Here is an 18698-nt window from a genome sequence, read left to right as displayed (position 1 = left end):
ACAATAGCCAGAAGCTGGAAAGAACCCAGATGTCCCTCAACAGAGGATGGATAGAGAAAATGTGGTACACTTACACAATGGAAAACTACTCAGCTATTAAAAACAATGAATTTATGAAATTCTTGGGCAAATGGATGTATCTGGAGGATATTATCCTTAGTGAGGTAACCCAATCACAAAAGAAGTCACTAGATATGCACTCACTGATAAGAGGATATTAGTCCAGAAACCTAGAATACCCAAGATACAATTTGCAAAACACAAGAAAACAAAGAAGAAGGAAGACCAACCAGTGGATACTTCATTCCTCCTTAGAATAAGGAACAAAATACCCATGAAAGGATGTAAGTACAGAGACAAAATTTAGAGCTAAGATGAAAGGATAGACTATCCAGAGACTACCCCATCCGGGAATCCATCCCATCATCAGCCACCAAACCCGGATACTAATGCACATGCCAGCAAGATTCTGCTGAAGGGACCCTGATATAGCGGCCTCTTGTGAGGCTATGCCAGTGCCTGGCAAACACAGAAGTGGATGCTCACAGTCAGCTATTGGATGGAACACAGGGCATCCAATGGAGGAACTAGAGAAAGTACCCAAGGAGCTGAAGGGGTCTGCAACCCTATAGGTGGAACAACAATATGAACTAACCAGTACCCCTGAGCTCATGTCTCTAGCTGCATATGTAGCAGAAGATGGCCTAATCAGCCATCATTGGGAAGAAAGGACCCTTAGTCTTGTAAACTTTATATGACCCAGCACAGGGGAAGGCCAGGGCCAAGTAGTGGGAGTGGGTGGTTAGGGGAGCAGGGGCGGGGGGGGTGTATAGGGAACTTTCAGGATAGCATTTGAAATGTAAAAAAAGAAAATAATAATAAATAAATTAATTAATTTTTTTAAAGGTACAAGAAACTTGAATTTCCTTTTGTTAAGTACATCTAATTAACACACACTGTACTCTAAAAGAATAAGAGTTCATTCCTGTCTTTTAGGTTACCACCTCTGATGTGAAACATAGTCTGCATTAATGTTTAGTGGTTAATAATACTGCTTCATTATTTTCCCCATTTTGTGAAAACATCTTTTCTAGTTTGGAGGGGAATTTTGAGTGTAGCCATATCACTCTATCACCAGTCACCTTTCTTGGATACTGTCCTTCTCCATACCACCCAGATCCATGGGTAAGGCAGTGATATAGTCACCTATTTCGGATGGCTCACGGGATAGCATTTTTATTTTTACTTGAATAAGGAAGATAAGTTCTTAGTTCCAACTTTAGAACACATTGAAGCCTTCAGCATGCTAAACCACATACACTATGTTCTAGGATTTGTTCTCACTTCAGCTGTCCCCAGTTGAATTGCATACATAGGATGAGTCAGCTCTATAAATTCTCAAATCTGTTAGCTGCCATCTCTCTTGTTCTATGGCTTTTATTTCTTTGGCTGCGAAGAATAATGTGCTTGTGGTACAAAACTAGTAAGAGGTCTTATTATAATTGTACTTATGATCTCAAATTTTCTTTTTTTAATTATTTTATTAGATATTTTTCTTCATTTACATCTCAAGTGCTATCCCGAATGTCCCCTAGACCCTCCCCACCCCCACCCTGCTCCCCTACCCACTCGTTCCCACTTCTTGGCCCTGGCGTTCTCCTGTATGGGGCATGTGAAGTTTGCAAGACCAAGGGGCCTCTCTTCCCAATAATGGCTGACTAAACCATCCAGAGACTGCCCTACACCGGGGATATATCCCATAATCAGTCACCAAACGCAGACACTATTGCATATGCCAGCAAGATTTTTGCTGAAAGGACCCTGATATAGCTGTCTCTTGTGAGGCGATGCCAGTACCTGGCAAATACAGAAGTGGATGCCCACAGAACACAGGGCCCCCAATGGAGGAGCTAGAGAAATTACCCAAGGAGCTGAAGGGGTCTGCAACCCTATAGATGGAACAACAATATGAACTAATCAGTACCCCCAGAGCTTGTGTCTCTAGCTGCATATATTGATTATGTGCATATTAAAATGCTAATAGTGCCTCAAAGTTCAAAACCGATAAATATAATTAAAAAGTATTAGAAATATGAAAATAATGAAATACTTAAGTACAGGTGTAGAAATTGGGAGTATTTAGGGCAGGATGACTACTGTTTTCTTGTCATTATTTCAAATTGTGCCTTAAATGCAATAATCCAAACATAAAGAGTCCAAGAGATCAAATTCAACTCACTTATGATAAATTTTACCAGTGGTCCACCCTCAACCATCACCCTGGCCAAATCTTCCAAAAGCTATGTCTTCAATCTCCCTGAGTCCTGAATTAGCCATGAGTTCAAAATTCAAATTCATAAAAAAATCTAAATTTTCCACGTGTATGTGTGTGTGTGTGTGTGTGCCTCCATAGATAAATTAGGGCAATAATCTATCACTAAAATTTAGAGCAGATTTATCCATAAACACATTCTTTCTTCTATGAGAAGGTTCTAAAAACAGGATAAAACTAGAGAATAGCTAGAATTATCCAGCAACTCCCTAAAGAAATTTGACTCTGAACTTCAAACAAAAAGGGCATTTTCATCCTCAGTAATCAAATGAGTAATACCAGATGTGGGGTACAGGACCATTGGGACCAATGAAAATTCACGTCTTCACACAGCAGTGATCAAAGAATGAATGTTAAAGTATTCAAAAGTACTGAAGTTGATAAAGAATCAATAGTATGTAGAACCCAAAGAAGTATTTCAAAATAAGACAAGACATTCAGCCATAAATATATACAATAATTAACTATCAGTTAAAGATGCCTTGGTTTTCAAAAAATACATGTATGCATGCAACAAAAATCAATGAAAAAAAAAAAAGAGGCCATGAATTCTAAAGAGAAGAAGGAGGGGCATATGTAATGGTTTGGAGTAAAAAAAAAATGAGAAGGGAGAAATGATGTGCTAATATTGTTGTTTAAATCTTTTTTTGATTAAGTTACAAAAATGTATATGTATGTTTGTTCTCTATGTATTTGTGCATAAACATACATATCAATACAACAATATTAATCAATGAAAAAGAAGCTATCACTTGAGAGAGTATATAGCATGGGAGAGATTCAAGAGAGAGTATCTAAGAGGGATTGAAGGAAATAAAGGATGAAATGTAATTCTATTTCAATTAAAAGGATTTTTTAAAAATATTCAGATATGTATCTTTGAAACTCTGCAGTATTTTTTTTTAATGAGCTATCTCTAGACGTCATTATTCCTCAAGGTCTCTGCTATATTTTTTACGCCTTAATTTTCCAGTGGAGTTGCCTCACCCCATCTCATAAATATATACTTTTAAATGTACACACACATACACACACACACACACACACACACACACATTCACATACACTGTTAATTACTGACCTAACCTCTCAAATGCTCTACTCCCGTATTTTAGGTAATGTGTTCTATCTATTGCACTGGTAAATTCCTCTTAGAAACTCTGAGTGGATTTGTGCCTGCCTCAACCAATTATATCAGTCTAGTTGCAAGGGTGTGGTGGTGTGCTATATGAACTTTACCTGGAGAGATGTAAACAAACATCTACTTTCTCTGGATGATCCATCACTGGCAGGACATGCATGGTACAAGTCCACCAAAATCTGACTTGGTGAACCAATTTGTACATCTGGCTTATTTAGATAGCATGAGGGGTTTCTTGAGGAGTGGGGTATGGGAGACCACAAAATAGCTGCACAAAAAATGACTTAAGTCAGCATAGTGATTTCCATGGCAAAAGCTGAGTAGTCACACTGCCCTCCTTCAGTTAACCTTCTTCCCTCTAAGTATTCTAGCATCTCTAGACTATGAACCCATGTATAATTTGGACTGGGAAGAATTCTATAGCTGACAGGGGGTGCTGCAAGGGACTAGCTTACTTAGATCTCAAGTATGGATCTACTACCCCTCCCATCCTTTTTTCCTGAGCAAATGTCAACAGGCCAAATCTCAAGGGTGTCTTGCTAGTAGGCACAGCTGCTCTGATGAAGATAGTAGTGGTTGTTATGATCTGAGGACAGTGTTTTCTAACACTTGGGCCCACCTTTAATCCTAGTACGTAGCAGGCTAAGTCAAAGGGGTTGTGAACTTTAGGCCTGAGCTACATATTATTAAAGGGTGACAACCCTACACACGTATACATATGACCTCTACGGTGTCAACAACTAAGTCTACTTTCTCTTCTTGCTTCTGAAAAGCCTAAGTTTCCTCTCCACAGGACTTTTCCAACTATCTTTCATGTACAAATTGACTTCAGAAAAGCTACTTGCAGTTTGGCTCTCCCTCTCCGAATGTAAGTAGTTAATGGATTCTTTTTTAACCAAATGCCATTATAACAAAAATATTCTAACTTATCTTTTTATGGAGGTGGTCCTTCCCCTGCAGTTATTTCCAGACTAATGGATCTAAAAAAAAAAAAAACCTTCAAAGGTGTATCTAAAATGCATATGCCTAAGCTCTATACCTCCTCCCACTCAAGAGGCTCCAAATGTAGCTTTATGGTGAAATCTAAATATCAACATTTTCTATAACACTAAGGTAATTCTAATCTTGGGGATAAAATAGATGTTACTTCAAAATGCTGTGCCTGTTAGCTTGTCAATACAGCCCACGTGTATCCACTTAAGTAACAAGAAATTCAGTGCTTTGAAGGCTATACATCTGAAAGCCTGCTTCTTTTCCTCTGATGGCATTAAATGCACAAGAAATCAAGAGCTAAACTGCTGTTACTGTCTCTTTAAAGAGCGTCATTATTCCGAAAATGAAATGTTTGCTTGCTTGCTTCACAAAGAAAAAGTTCTGCTAGCTGTGGGAGTAAAAGGTGTTATGATTGCAAAATTTCCGTTCACCAGACAAATCCGTCTTTTTATATGGATTTAGACAATGCTCTCTCCTGGCTGCTTGCAAGGCACATCAAAATCCTGAGGAAGTGGCTTCAGTGTGGGCTAATGCCAGTGTTATTTAGAGAACATACAGGCAGGCTTCAAACTGCTCCAGGAGACAGAGCAGTGGCCTCCGAAACAATGGTACTCACACTTTCTGAAGTCACTGTGGCACCCTAGAACCTCTCCTCAACTCTTGGGAAGTGAATTACTTTTCAAGTTCAAAGAGGAGAATCAGGCACAAACTGCTCTTTGGGACACGTTCGCTACTCCCATAAGACCTTAGGCAAGAGCAGCAATAGGAAAATTCATTTTCACTTCTGACATTTTCCTAACATGTTTGGCAAGTCATTTCACTCCTCCGAGCTTACAGAATTAAGATATCAATATTTACCTCACAAAGTGGTTGAGGAAATTGAGTTTCGTTTATAAAAGTATAAAGCACAGCGTCTGACTCATAATTTGGTTTGGAGTCAATGTCAAAACAATCCCTTAATAGCAACGAGAATTTTCTCCAGCCATTCTTAAACCTGGGGCTGCACCTTTTTCCAGTGAACACTCTGTGCCATTTAATGTCATTGGTTTTGTGGGCAGGGACAGTTGGAGTGTGGCCTGTAAGTTACCAGTATGATACAGCAGCAAGTAGGTTATGGGTTTTAATCCTAGTTACAATTCTAATTTAATCATATGCTTTCTCAGTATTTCAATGGCATTTAAAGAAGAGGAACAGAAAAGTCTAACTGATCAGATCGGAGGAGAACTCTCAAAGGCACAATGAAATCAGAACAGTTTTCTGAAGCCCCAGTGGATGGTATAGCAAAAACATGCATATGCATCAAACATTGCATTACATTTACTAAGATTCACAGAATCCTCAGAGACCATCAGTGGCACAATGTTGAGAACAGCTATAAGTATTTAATCATTTTCCTGCTAAACTGGGAGTTTGAGGCCAAGCCTGAGCCTCCTTCTAACCCTGAAAATAAATAACATGGGTAAAGTGTTTTAAAATCATGTAGAAGACTTGTATGGACTCCTTCAACAAATACTTAGGTTCTCAAAAAGAACTACATTCAGTGTGTGTCTTGACAATGATAGTGTTGCCATGGTGAGGCAATTAAGAAATGAAATTTATAGTTTAGTTGAATTTGTTTTCCACCTTCTCTGGGTCAGGTAGAAGTAGAAATCAGAGCAAAGAAAATAGTCCAAGTAGACTACATTTCCTCTGTGGGCTTAACCAAATTTTATGAGCCATAATAGTCACATTTTTCAAGGTGTCTTACAATTATGCTGAGAAATAGTTGTGATCTACTGGTGAGAAATGCCTCTAACCTGCTTAACTCTGCCCCATCCAATGGAGTCTTCAAAGTACATACTTTCAAATTCTCTATTTCAGAGATATCAAGACTTGGTGAAAGATCTGCTTTGCAGATGGCAAGCAACTATAGACCTGAGGATTAAAGTGAGTACGTAGAGAAAATAATGAGAATTACACAGGTAGGGGTGAGGCAATGTGTAAACTCTATTCCATTAGCTTATAACATAATTAAAAATTTTTCATTGTAGGTATGCACCATTATTCATAATCTATCTGACCCCCCCCAAAAAAAAAATTGCTCAGTTTTAAGGGTCAGGGTATACTATTATTCAGATACAAACTAAGAGTTTCAGACTTCTCTCAAAAAATGTGAATGTAGTGTTATTTCTACATAAAAATCACGCCCACCCCACTTTTGAGAGAAAGATGATCAAGGCAAGCATAAAAGCTGCCATCAAGTAAACTGGCATGTAGCTGACATATGCCACTTATGTGGTTTATATGCATGTCTTTGAGTTCATTAACAAAATATTTGACTTTATCGGGCCCATCTGGAGAATCAAGAAACACAAAATAGTATTTATTACTTTTTCTAAAGATAGATGCTCTCCAGGAGAAAACGAAGGTCATTATTTTAAGTTGTAAAGAAAATTAATGTTTTGAAACTAATGAGTAAGTAATGAATTGATATAATCAAGAAGAGAGGTTAAAAGAGAACATTACAGCTAAAATAAATAATAAAATAACAGGATTTATCTGGTTTTATTACTTAGAAAATATAGGAAACTTTTTTTTTACCTTATTGCCTTTAGCAATGAGAAGCTGGACCAATACCTAAATAGCAGTTGTAATGAGTAGATATAAAGTCATCCATCAAGAGGGAGGTTATGATTTCATGCTCTCGGGGGTTAGTACTGAATTTTCAGTTCTTCCCTACCAAGTTCCATAGTGTTAATATAATCTGTGCACCAAGTATTACCAATATTTTCTCCAGGCCTAAGCTCTCTCAGGAATATACATTGAACTTCCTACCTAGTTTCAATTACCATAATTTAATAATAATAATATGAATATGAATATTCTTATAATAAGAAGAAACAATAATCAATTAACATACACAGAGAATAAAAGGTGTGGAAGGCATTGGATGGAGGACAGCGTCCCCAATGAAGGAGCTAGAGTCCCCTAGGAGGAACAACAGTATGAACCTACCAGTATCTCCAGAGCTTCCTGGGACTAAACCACCAATCAAAGAAAACACAGGGAGGGACTCNAGCCGCATATGTAACTGAGGATGGCCTAGTTGGTCATCAATGGGAGGAGAGGCCCTTGGTCCTGTGAAGGTTCTGTGGTCCAGTACAGGGGAATGCCAGGACCAGGAATGGGAGCGCGTGGGTTGGGGAGCAGGGGGAGGGGGAGGAGATAGCAAGGGGAAGGTTTCAGAGGGGAAACTAGGAAAGGGCATAACATTTGAAATGTAAATAAAGAAAATGTCTAATACAAAAAAAAAAAAGGTGTGGCAGGCATCAAAATAGTACAAAGGGAAGAATCACAAAAGACAAAATTGGAATGACTATGGAAAATGAATAGCATGAGAAACAGAAGCAAAAATAACCAAATGGAAGAAATATGTCTTTCCATATTAATAATGACTTCAAACACAAATATCCTAAAATAAACCTATTAAAAGCCAGATTAGGAGTATGTTCTAGAAAATGACTCATCTGAAAGGGTATGGTAAATAGGAGGATCACTGAAAATTTGAGGTAATAGTATGTGCCAGGCCTGCCTGGATTATAGAGTAAGACCTTGTTCTATCCACATTTACAAAATCCCCACTTGTCTCAGGAGGTGGCTCAATGGTCTAGTCCTTGCCTAAGACATGCTGGCTCTGGATTTGATGCACATTTTTTAAGGAAAGATTCTGCTAGTGCTACCATTAAGACCAGTCTGGCTGGGAGAATCTCTGCCTTTCTCAAAGCATAACCAAGGTATGGAAACCTACTACTGTAGAAGATTCCTAAGGTATACACACATATGAAAGGAATCTAAATGAGTTACCAAATTAATACACTTGTGTTAATAAACTTTCTGTCCTGATGAAAAACAAATGTGTTTAACAAAGCAACTTAAAGGAAGAAAATTTTAAAAGATTTCAGTCCATGGTTGGCTGGCTCCATCTCTTTGGATCTGAGTCAGGGCAGAAAATCCTGGCAGCAGGTATATGTGGCACAAGAGTCTGTTTACCTCATGGTAGATGAGACAGGAGAGGGGACTGAAGGGAGGAAATGAAAGGAAAAGGAGTGAGGAAAGAAAAAAAACACTCTGACTCTCTCACCCAAGACTCATATGCACATCATGGTGCAAAATCCATTAAGTTCATCTCTGACTTCTTCCAATCTCAGATTTCCAGCATTGCTTAAAAATCCATTCTTCTCTAAGACCCAAAGAAATTCTTAGCTCTCGAGTTCTGTAAATTTCAAGATTCACTTACATGCTTCCAAAACACACTGAGGAGATAAGCACAGAAAAAGATATTAACATTCCAAAAGGAAGGAACAGAGGCACAAAAGAGGGATAGGACCAAAGCAGTATTTTTAAAAAAAAGCCACTGGGGCAAACATCTAATCCTGGAACTCCATGCATGGAATTCAGGGTATAGGATGATATAGTGTGAGCATCAAAAGGCATAGATTCATCCCCACGGCCTCCTTCTTGAATTGGTTCTGCTGCGTGCTTACAGCCTTTCTTAGCAGGCTTTTTACATTGCTGGTATCTCTAACTTTATGGAGTTCACATTGCATCATCAGATGGAATATCATAGCTTCAGATCTTGCTCTATTGGTGACTGGTTCCTGGGACTCTCACCTGGCCACACAGTGATTGACTTTCCATGATTTTTTTTTTTAATTTGCTTCCAGTGTTCAATAACTGTTGTATTCTATATGTCTTCAAAACCAGCATTAGGTGAGACCCCTTGGACCCTGGTTGCAAGGGCCTCTGTGAACATGGTTAGATAAACTTGGGGAAGTATTTCCCTAGGGGCCCTATTCAGGTAAGCAACTTGAAGTACTTTTCTCAAAGCAAAACCTTTCAAGTAAGGTTACACCTTTACATCCTTGAATCTTTAATGGCTGGTGTCCAACTAATACCTATTGTCCACATGCAAGGACACATATTCTTTGACCCCCAAACATTTCCTATTCCGGCCAAACTATAAATTTTATAAATCATCTCACTATGTATTTTACTCTCAATTTTACTGCAAATTTTGCTACACACAGTTACAACAGCCTGGGGTTATGCTGCTATGAACTTTTATTCACTGGATTAATTAGCTTTTCATGTTTAAATTCAGTCTCCTAAGAAGTTTCAAAGTATGAGCAAAAGTTAATGGCAATAATGTAACATGAATCGCAAATTCCTGATGGAGTCTTCACTCCAATCTAAAACTCTCTTCTGTCTGCACTCCTGTGCAATCTGGCCAGCATTCTAGTCTTCCGAGAACCACCAGCATAACGCATTAAGAAATCCAGACCACAACTGGCTGGGTCCATTGAATTTAATCCTACTGAAAGGCAGAAATGACCTGACAGGATGGTATGGCACAAAGAAGCTTCTAACATCATGGCAGACAGGAAATAAAGACGGATCCAGGAACAAGATATCACTCTTCAAGGCATGCCCCAAGTACTTACTTCCTCCATCTAGGCTTCATCTCAAAACAAAGCATCCAGCTATGACAAATTAAAGATGACCATCAAACACCTTAATCAATCAGTGGGACAATAAGGAACTCACAAGTAAAATCATAAAAACAAAAGTGAAAACAACATGGAAAAAATATAGACATGAAAGTAACTATACCTGTGAGTTGAAATACGTATGGAAAAAGGCTATATCACAAAATCAATAATCTAATTTTTTACAGCTAGAAGACAGAAAAATAAAAGTAATATATATCTGAAAGTAGCAGATAGATGGAAATAGAGGTTAAAATAGAGCTAGATGAAATGGAGAATAGTAAACAATAGCTAGTCAATGAAAATCTACATCCTCTAGGAGGGGCTTAACACTGAAAATAAAATTAAAATTGGTCTCCACAGCTCAAGAGGGAGCAATTGAGTTTTGTAAAGATATCTGTGAAAGGATATTTTGCTCAAGGCTATGTTTAGCTGGCTGTGTATTTGTGTAGGGGTATTGGAGTGTCAGAACTCTGGTTACAAGGTCCACATTCCTAAATACTTTCCTGTATTGCTGTTCAGAGCAGTGCAAGAAAACAGTGGCTAGTATTTATTACAGAACAAGGCTATTGGAGCAATTACTAATCATAAGTCCTCCAAAATTTGCTGAGTGTCTTGGTGACTGAGCTCATTTATATACTTGGGTGGCTTTCTAGTTTGGAAGAAAGGATGCATTAGTGTAACAAGTTCTCAAATAACTTTATACCCCAAGCCCCAAATTTGTACAAAAAAAATAGCACAAAGTCCTTGAATTGTATGAGCAAACAACCTCATTTATAACCTTTCTTTTCACTAGCAGTCCCGATGTAAAGCAAAAGTAAGGTGAAAGTTTATAAGGGAATGGAAGCACGGGTAGCATGATGAAGTTATTTCAGGATATCTGAAATAGTATCCCAGCCAAAGACTCTGAGAATACTCACAAAAGAGGGTTTCATTATAGAGTTCATATCCCAGAGGTGGTCCATAAAATCTAAATTCTTAAGGAAAGGTGTAACACTGAAATTAAAATTGCTCTTCACAGGTCATAAGGGAGCAATTCTGTCTTATAAAATGTCTAGGGATGGGTATTCAACTTAAGAATATGTCTAGCTCCTATGCCACCTTGGGTGCAAAATCTGCAGAGGGTCCCAAGGTCCCCAGATTACTCTCCCTGCCTCAGGCTCCCTAGCACACCCAGGATCTTGGGAATCACTGGTGAGTGGAATGCAACATCTGTTCCAAAACAACCCAGAGGGGAGTGTGCCAGCAGGTACAGGGACACCGGAAACCCTCTGGACCAGCAGCTGGGGTTCATTCCATTCAGCACCAGCCCCTCACCACCTTGGGCATGAACTCTGCAGACAGTCCCATAGTCCCCAGAGGACTCTCCATGATGCAGGCACCCTAGCACACCCAGGATCTTAAGATTGCTGAGGAGAGTCGGCCTCCAGAGAGGGCTCTGACCCTGGGACTCAGGTGAGAGCACCATCTTGTATCCCAGGACTCTCAAACACTAGTCATAACAGGAGAGCACGTGGGCCACAGAAGCAACAGAGTTTCTTGGACAGAGTCCCTTCAGGCATTCAGCCTTAGCCAAAAAGCCGAGCTGAGACCCAGACCTCTGCATACCTTCCCCACCAGAGGAGAGTTAGCCTCCAGGGAGGGCTCTGTCCCTGGGACTCAGGTGAGAGTGCCATCCTGTAGCCCAGGTCTCTCAGAGACCAGTCTGAGCAGGAGAGCACTTGGGCCACAGAAGCAACAGAGCTTCTTGAACAGGGTCCCTTCAGGCCTTCATATTCAGCCAAGAGGTAGATCTGAGCTCCAGACCTCTGTACAACTTCCCTGCAAGAGGAGAGCTTATCTGCAGAGCATGCTCTGACCACTGAGACTCAGGAAAGAGTTGGAATCCCAGGAGGTGGACAGAGGCTAAAAGAATCACAGGAGGAACAAGCTCCAGCCAGAGACAGCTCGAACATCTAACACCAGATAACCAGATGGTAATAGGCAAATATAAGAATCTTGCTAACAGAAACAAGAGGTCATTCTGCATCATCAAAACCCAGCACTCCCACCACAGCAAGTCCTGAATACCCCAACACACCTGAAAAGCAAGACTCAGATTTAAAATCATATCTCATGATGCTGGTAGAGGATTTTAAGAAGGATATTCATAACTCACTTAAAGAAATACAGGAGAACACTGCTAAACAGGTAGAAGTCCTTAAAGAGGAAACACAAAAATCCCTTAAAGAATTACAGGAAAACACAACCAAATGGGTGATGGAATTCAACAAAACCATCCAAGATCTAAAAATGGAAGTAGAAACAATAAAGAAAACCCAAAGGGAGACAACTCTGGAGATAGAAATCCTAGGAAAGAAATCAGAAATAATACATGCAAACATCAGCAACAGAATAGAAGAGATGGAAGAGAGAATCTCAGATGCAGAAGATTCCCTAGGGAACATGGACACTACTACCCCACTATTAAAAACAATAAATTCTAGAAATTCTTAGGCAAATGGATGAGTCTGGAGGATATCATCCTGAGTGAGGTAACCCAATCACAAAAGAACACACATGATATGTACTCACTAAGTGGATATTTGCCCTGAAACTTAGAATTTCCAAGATACAATTTGCAAAACACATGAAACTCAAAAAGAAGGAAGATCAAAATGTGGACACTTCATTCCTCCTTAGAATAGGGAACAAAATACCCATGGAAGGAGTTACAAAGACAAAGTTTGGAGCTGAGATGGAAGGAAGGACCATCCAGAGACTGCCCCACCCAGGGATCCATTACATATACAACAACCAAACCCAGACACTATTACATATGCTAGCAAGATTTTGCTGACAGGACCCTGATATAGCTGTCTCTTGTGAGGCTATGCCAGTGCCTGGCAAATACAGAAGTGGATGCTCACAGTCATCTATTGGTTGGAACACAGGGCCCCCAATGAAGGAACTACAGAAAGTACCCAAGGAGCTGAAGGAGTCTGCAACCATATAGGAGGAACAACAATATGAACTAACCAGTACCCCCCAGCACTGTGTCTCTAGTAGCATATGTAGCAGAAGATGGCCTAATCGGCCAATTTGGGAGGAGAGGCCCTTGGTCTGATGAAGATTCTATGCCCTAGTACAGGGGAATGCCAGGACCAGGAAGCAGGAGTGCATGGGTTGGGGAGCAGGGCAGGGGGAGGATACAGGGAACTTTTGGCATAGCATTTGAAATGTAAATGTAGAAAATATCTAATAAAAAGTCAAAACAAACAACAACAACAACAACAAAAAGAAGACTAGAGTTTGGATACCCAAACCCACATAAACAGGTATGTGGGGAGCTTGCATCTAATTCCTGTCTCAGAGCTCAGAAACAGGATTTCCAGAGCAGTCTGGATATCCAGCTAAGCCTGGGTAGAGAACTCTGGGTTCTGTTCCCCCAACATATCCAATACATGAGCTACAGAGTGATCAAGGAGATAAAAAAGAATAAATCTAGCTATGTTTTTATTGTGGGTAGGATAATAATTAAAATTTATAACAAAAATAAGTGAATGTGAATGGAAAGTTGGCATAAGACTAATTAAAAATCAATGAAAGCTACATATCTACCAGAAAACCAAAACACACACACATACACACACTGCATATGACTGTCTAGAATAAGGTAGGAATGATTAAAAGAACTATCACACATAGAGACATAATTTTGAAGATTTACATCAGGAATCCCCTAGCTTTGCTGTACAATAGTAACAAAGAAAAAAATTTAAATTCCTAATATATGGTTAGGACCTGTGCCAATTCCATCAGAATGGCTAAGGATGGCAGCCAAGCATTTTTAAGTCCCCTGGTAGATTGTAATGTGAAGCGAGACCTGGGAACTAGTGGCTTAACTGATCGATACAGAAATCACCATCTTTCCCTGAAGCCTCTGAGGAGGCATAAATGGCAAGGAAGCCTTTGAGTACCTGAGGTTATTTATTCAATCAATACTCGGGGTTAGATTCATGGTTATTAGGATTCTTGAATCTTCCTTGCAATCATGGGCTTTGTTCTTCCCCGAGAAACATCTCTTCATTATTTTAGCATCATATAAGAAATGGAAGTTTCCGAAGAGATAGAGGGGAGTGACTCCCAAACTTCTTTATTGGAGGAGACCTGGGAGGGGAGGGGTGGAGGTGGTGTTGACACAGTGTATTGCAGCTGCACTGTAGAGCAACACACAATACCTGGGCTGTGTGTTTGTTTAGGATGATGAATGCAGGCTGTGAGGCAAGGTGAAAGCCATCACTTGTTAGCACTGTGAGGGAGGAAGGAATGCAAATTTCCTTTCTGGTTAAGGTGACTTTTAGCAAAAGAGAGAGGAAGGTGAGAGTCTCACTACCTGCGGCTTAGCACCATTTTCCTATATGTACTCATTTGTTTCTCAGGCTAAAATACTCTAACTATATATGTGAAAATTTTAATATGTACTTATGTGTACAAGGTGATGATATAATTTTGCATACAATATTGAATGAATAAATCAAGGTAAATGTTCGTCATCTCAAACACTTAATGTTGTGTATGTGTCTTTGCGTGTGTGTGTGACAAGAACATCAGAAACTGACTGCTGAAATTGTAGTAACACAACTGCAATGGTGCTTATTCCATTATTAGTTGCAGTGACCACAATGGCAGTTCACCTGAAGATCTCATTCATGCTTCCTGTGACAGTGTTCATAAGAATTGACTATCATCTTCTCTTTTTCTTGCCTCTCAACCCCAGAAATATAAAAGTATAATCTCTGCTGTTCAGATCCGCTTTTCTGCCTTCCACACATGCTTTAGAACACCCAACATGGATCTTTCTTTCCTGATTTATTTCAACTCATCCAAGGTACTCCAAATCCTTCCATGGTGTTGTCCCAAGTGGAAGATTTTTTTTTCTTTCGTTTTAAAGACTGACTGTTATTCCATTGTGTACATTTTCTTTTTCTTTCTCAGTTCATCCCTGGATAGACACTTTGGTTGTTCTAATCAGGCTGTTATGAACAGTGCTTCAGTTAACTTAAGAGTGGAGCTGTCTGTTTAGAAAAATTATTTAATTGCTTTTTGATATATACACTAAGAGATATTTCCAGGGTCGTGTTAATAGTTAACACATTGGTTAAAAAAATGTTTAAGTCCAATGTTACATTTTTCATGCAGGTGATCTTCCAAATATTGAAAGTGTTTCTCTAAACCCCACCCCTTCTTCCTTTCTTCTCCCATTTGTTCCTTCCCTCCTTTTCCTGCTTTATCTTTCTTTGTCGTACCCCTTGTATTAGTCAAGATTCTCTTGAATAGATAGATAGATAGATAGATAGATAGATAGATAGATAGATAGATAGATAGATAGATAGATGATTTGTTAAACTGGCCTTTAGGATAAAGTCCAAGTATTCTACTAATGGCTATCTCTTGATTTTAAGATCAAGATTCTGATAGTCATCCACTCCATAAGGCTGAGTATCACGTTAGTCCTAATTTGTCACTAGAGTCTAGAAGAATCTTGGACAGCTACTAAAACCAGTCTATGCTGCAATCCTGAAGACGTTGGATAGATAAAATTGCCTGTGAGCGTCAAGGCAAGGAAACCAAAAGGAAAAAAGAAAATCCTTCTTTCATCTTCTTTTGTATCAGCTGCAACCAGAAGGTGTCGCTCAAATTTAGGGTGGGTTTTCCTGTTTTAAATAATCTGATTAAGAAAAACCCTCACCAGAGTGCCCAGCAGCTTGGGTTTTATTTGATCCCATATATAGTCAAGTTGACAACCAAGATTAGCTCTCACAAACTCTCTTTTTCTCCCTCACATCCTTCCTCCTCTTTTTTCTCCTCTGCCTTCTTTTCTCCATCTCCATACTACTCTGGGAGGAACCATGCATTTGTCATACAATAGCTACATTGCTTTATTATATCCTCAGCTCAGATAGCTATTTTCTTGCTGTATTCTCACATGTAAGGGAACTTCCCCGAATCTTAGTATGAAGACATTCCTGGCCTTATCCAGTCACCTATGGATGCCTCCCCAACATATTTCCCAATATCATCTCACTGAAGGCTCAATTTCAACAATATAGTAGGATGGGAGCATAGTCACTCAATCATTAATACTTCCCAATTAAAAACCCACCAGACACCCCCCACCAAGAGCTCCCAGGGGCTTACCCCTGGAGGCAACTGATTTTCCCTTTCCCAGCAGCAGCCCTTGACTCCATGTAACTTTTCATTTTCATCTAGGTTTGGAGCTTTGTGAGCTCCCTCTCACCTAAACTGGCATGTAAAATGGTGTGGTCTGATGAACATTGTTTTTTTTTTTTTTAATTGGATATGTTATTTATTTACATTTCAAATGTTATCCCCTTTCCTGGTTTCCCATCCAGAACCCCTGTATCCTATCCCCTCCCCCTCTTCTATGAGGGTGATCCCCTACCCACCTACCCACTTCCACCTCACTGCCCTGGCACTCCCCTATACCAGGGCATCGAGCCTTCAGAGGACCAAGGGCCTCTCCTCTCACTGATGTCCCACAAGGCCATCCTCTGCTACATATGCAGCTGGAGCCATGGGTCCCTCTATGTGTACTCTTTGGTTGGTGGTTTAGTTCATGGGAGGGGTGCCAATGATATAAATACAGTGTACCTACATATGAAATTCTCAGAAAATTAAAAATTTATAAAGATAACTCATTTCTGCACTTGCACCACTATTTAGCATTTCAAATGCAGACAGTTGAGGAGTATTCAATATTGATTAAATTCATTTGAAATTGTTTTGTATAGTCTTCTGTGGTTTTGTCTCCTTGTCCAATTTTATGCTTAATAGCAGGGTAATGTTTTTAGTCATCTTGTACTATATTCAGTGCCTTACACAGCTTGTAATCCTAAAACCCAGGGAAGGTAAAAATCAAAATCAGCTGGGACCAAAGTAGATGTATTTATTTGGGTTAATGTTCTACTTTAGGAATGCCCTTTAGGAGATAAAATAATACACCACACACACAAATGGCTCAAGTACCTTCCTAATTCATGAAGAGCTGGACTATCCACTTGAAGCTGTGAGGCAAATGCTCAGACTTGACTCATTCCATCACTCACAGAACATATACTTGCTACATGCTACAAGTTGTGGTAGGGACTGAAGATGCACAAATGTGATCGACTCAAGATACCCTTGTGCAAAATTAGCAAAAGTTGGAAAGTTCTAAAACATAAAGTAAGATAACGTGCAGAGTGCTATGATATATGTGACCAAGAGACTAGTTTGGAGGAGGAAAGCTAATTGGTGCTTGGAAACATACTTGTTCTAATTTGCTTTCTGTTGGTATGATAAACACTACAATCAAAAGCAACTTGGTTGGGGAAACGGTTTATTTTGCATTTCAACTCCAAGTAATAGCCCATCATTGACGGAAGTCAGGAGAGAAATTCAAGTGGAACAGTGGTAGCAAACATAGAGGAACACTGCTTACTGATTTTCTCCCCAGCCTTTTCTCAGCTAGCCATCTTAGATAGCCCAGGGAACCCCCGCCAATGGATGGTATTGCCTGCAGTGGGCTGGACCCGCCTATATCAATTACTAATCAAAAACAGCCCCTCAAACAGACCCACAGGCCAATCAGATTGAAGAAAACCCCTAATTTAGTCTCCCTCCAATAGTTCTGAGATGTGTCATTAACAGGTGATGCTAACTAAGAGTACACAGGGGATCATACTATAGCTGACTACTAGTAGATCACTAGCTAGTTAACTAAGAGTAAAGGCATGGAAGGAAAGTAATTGTAGAGAAAGCAAACAATGTCAACATGGTTAGAAAATGACTGTGTATTTATAACAACTTGGAGAAGCAAATGGGTGGAGTGTTAAGAAACAGGCCTATAATTGAGAATAGGGTATTGAGTAATACCCAAACATTTTCCACTTACAATAAAAGTAGACCTTCTACTAGCAAAAGAGTTAGTACTTTCTATTACTTTCTTTAGTTTCTACTTTCTATTAAAAAAGAAAAAGAAAGACCTTCTAATAGCAAAATAGTTACTACTTTCTATTGCCATTCCTATCCCAACTGTCCCAGTCAGTGGAACCCACATCTTCATTTGTATCGAAATCAGCCAACTTAATGCATTAAATGATACATTTTATAGATGCCAACTTTGTTGTGTGTCTATAAAAGATCCAATGTGTGTCCACCAGAACTGTCTTTTGTAACAAGTTTTGTTTGACATATAAAACCTAAAGAGAGCACAACTTAAGTGCCTCCTTTCCCATCATTCCTATGCTCTTCCAGGGTATATGGACACAACCTATGGAATGTAATCCCTCCAAGATAGATATCATATCGAGTATATTTTCCAAGAGCCTAATTTCTATTCAGTCTTTAACTCTTCAGTTATCTCCTATGATCTTCAGTAAAGCTAAAACAAGTCACAATGACTGCTGGTAACTTAGAATTCTTAACAATGAGAAACATGATTTAGTGTGTATGAAGGTGAGGGCAGCCACTGTATTTCCTTAAGATCAAGCAATTGTAAAGGAAAGAAGATGGTAGAGATGCTCCTTGAGTACACAGAGCCTTCATATAGATAGAGTTGTGATAGTTAAAATTGTCTATCACCTGGATTGCATTGAAAGATGCCTAAAAGATTGCATGGGTAGGTGACTTCGAAGGCAATTAGATCAGAAGGGGTTCTGATATT

This window comes from Mus pahari, chromosome X (assembly GCF_900095145.1).
Source record: "Mus pahari chromosome X, PAHARI_EIJ_v1.1, whole genome shotgun sequence".
NCBI classification, from domain to species: domain Eukaryota; kingdom Metazoa; phylum Chordata; class Mammalia; order Rodentia; family Muridae; genus Mus; species Mus pahari.
The sequence above is the reverse complement of the archived record's forward strand: the minus strand, read 5'-3'. Positions refer to the sequence as shown.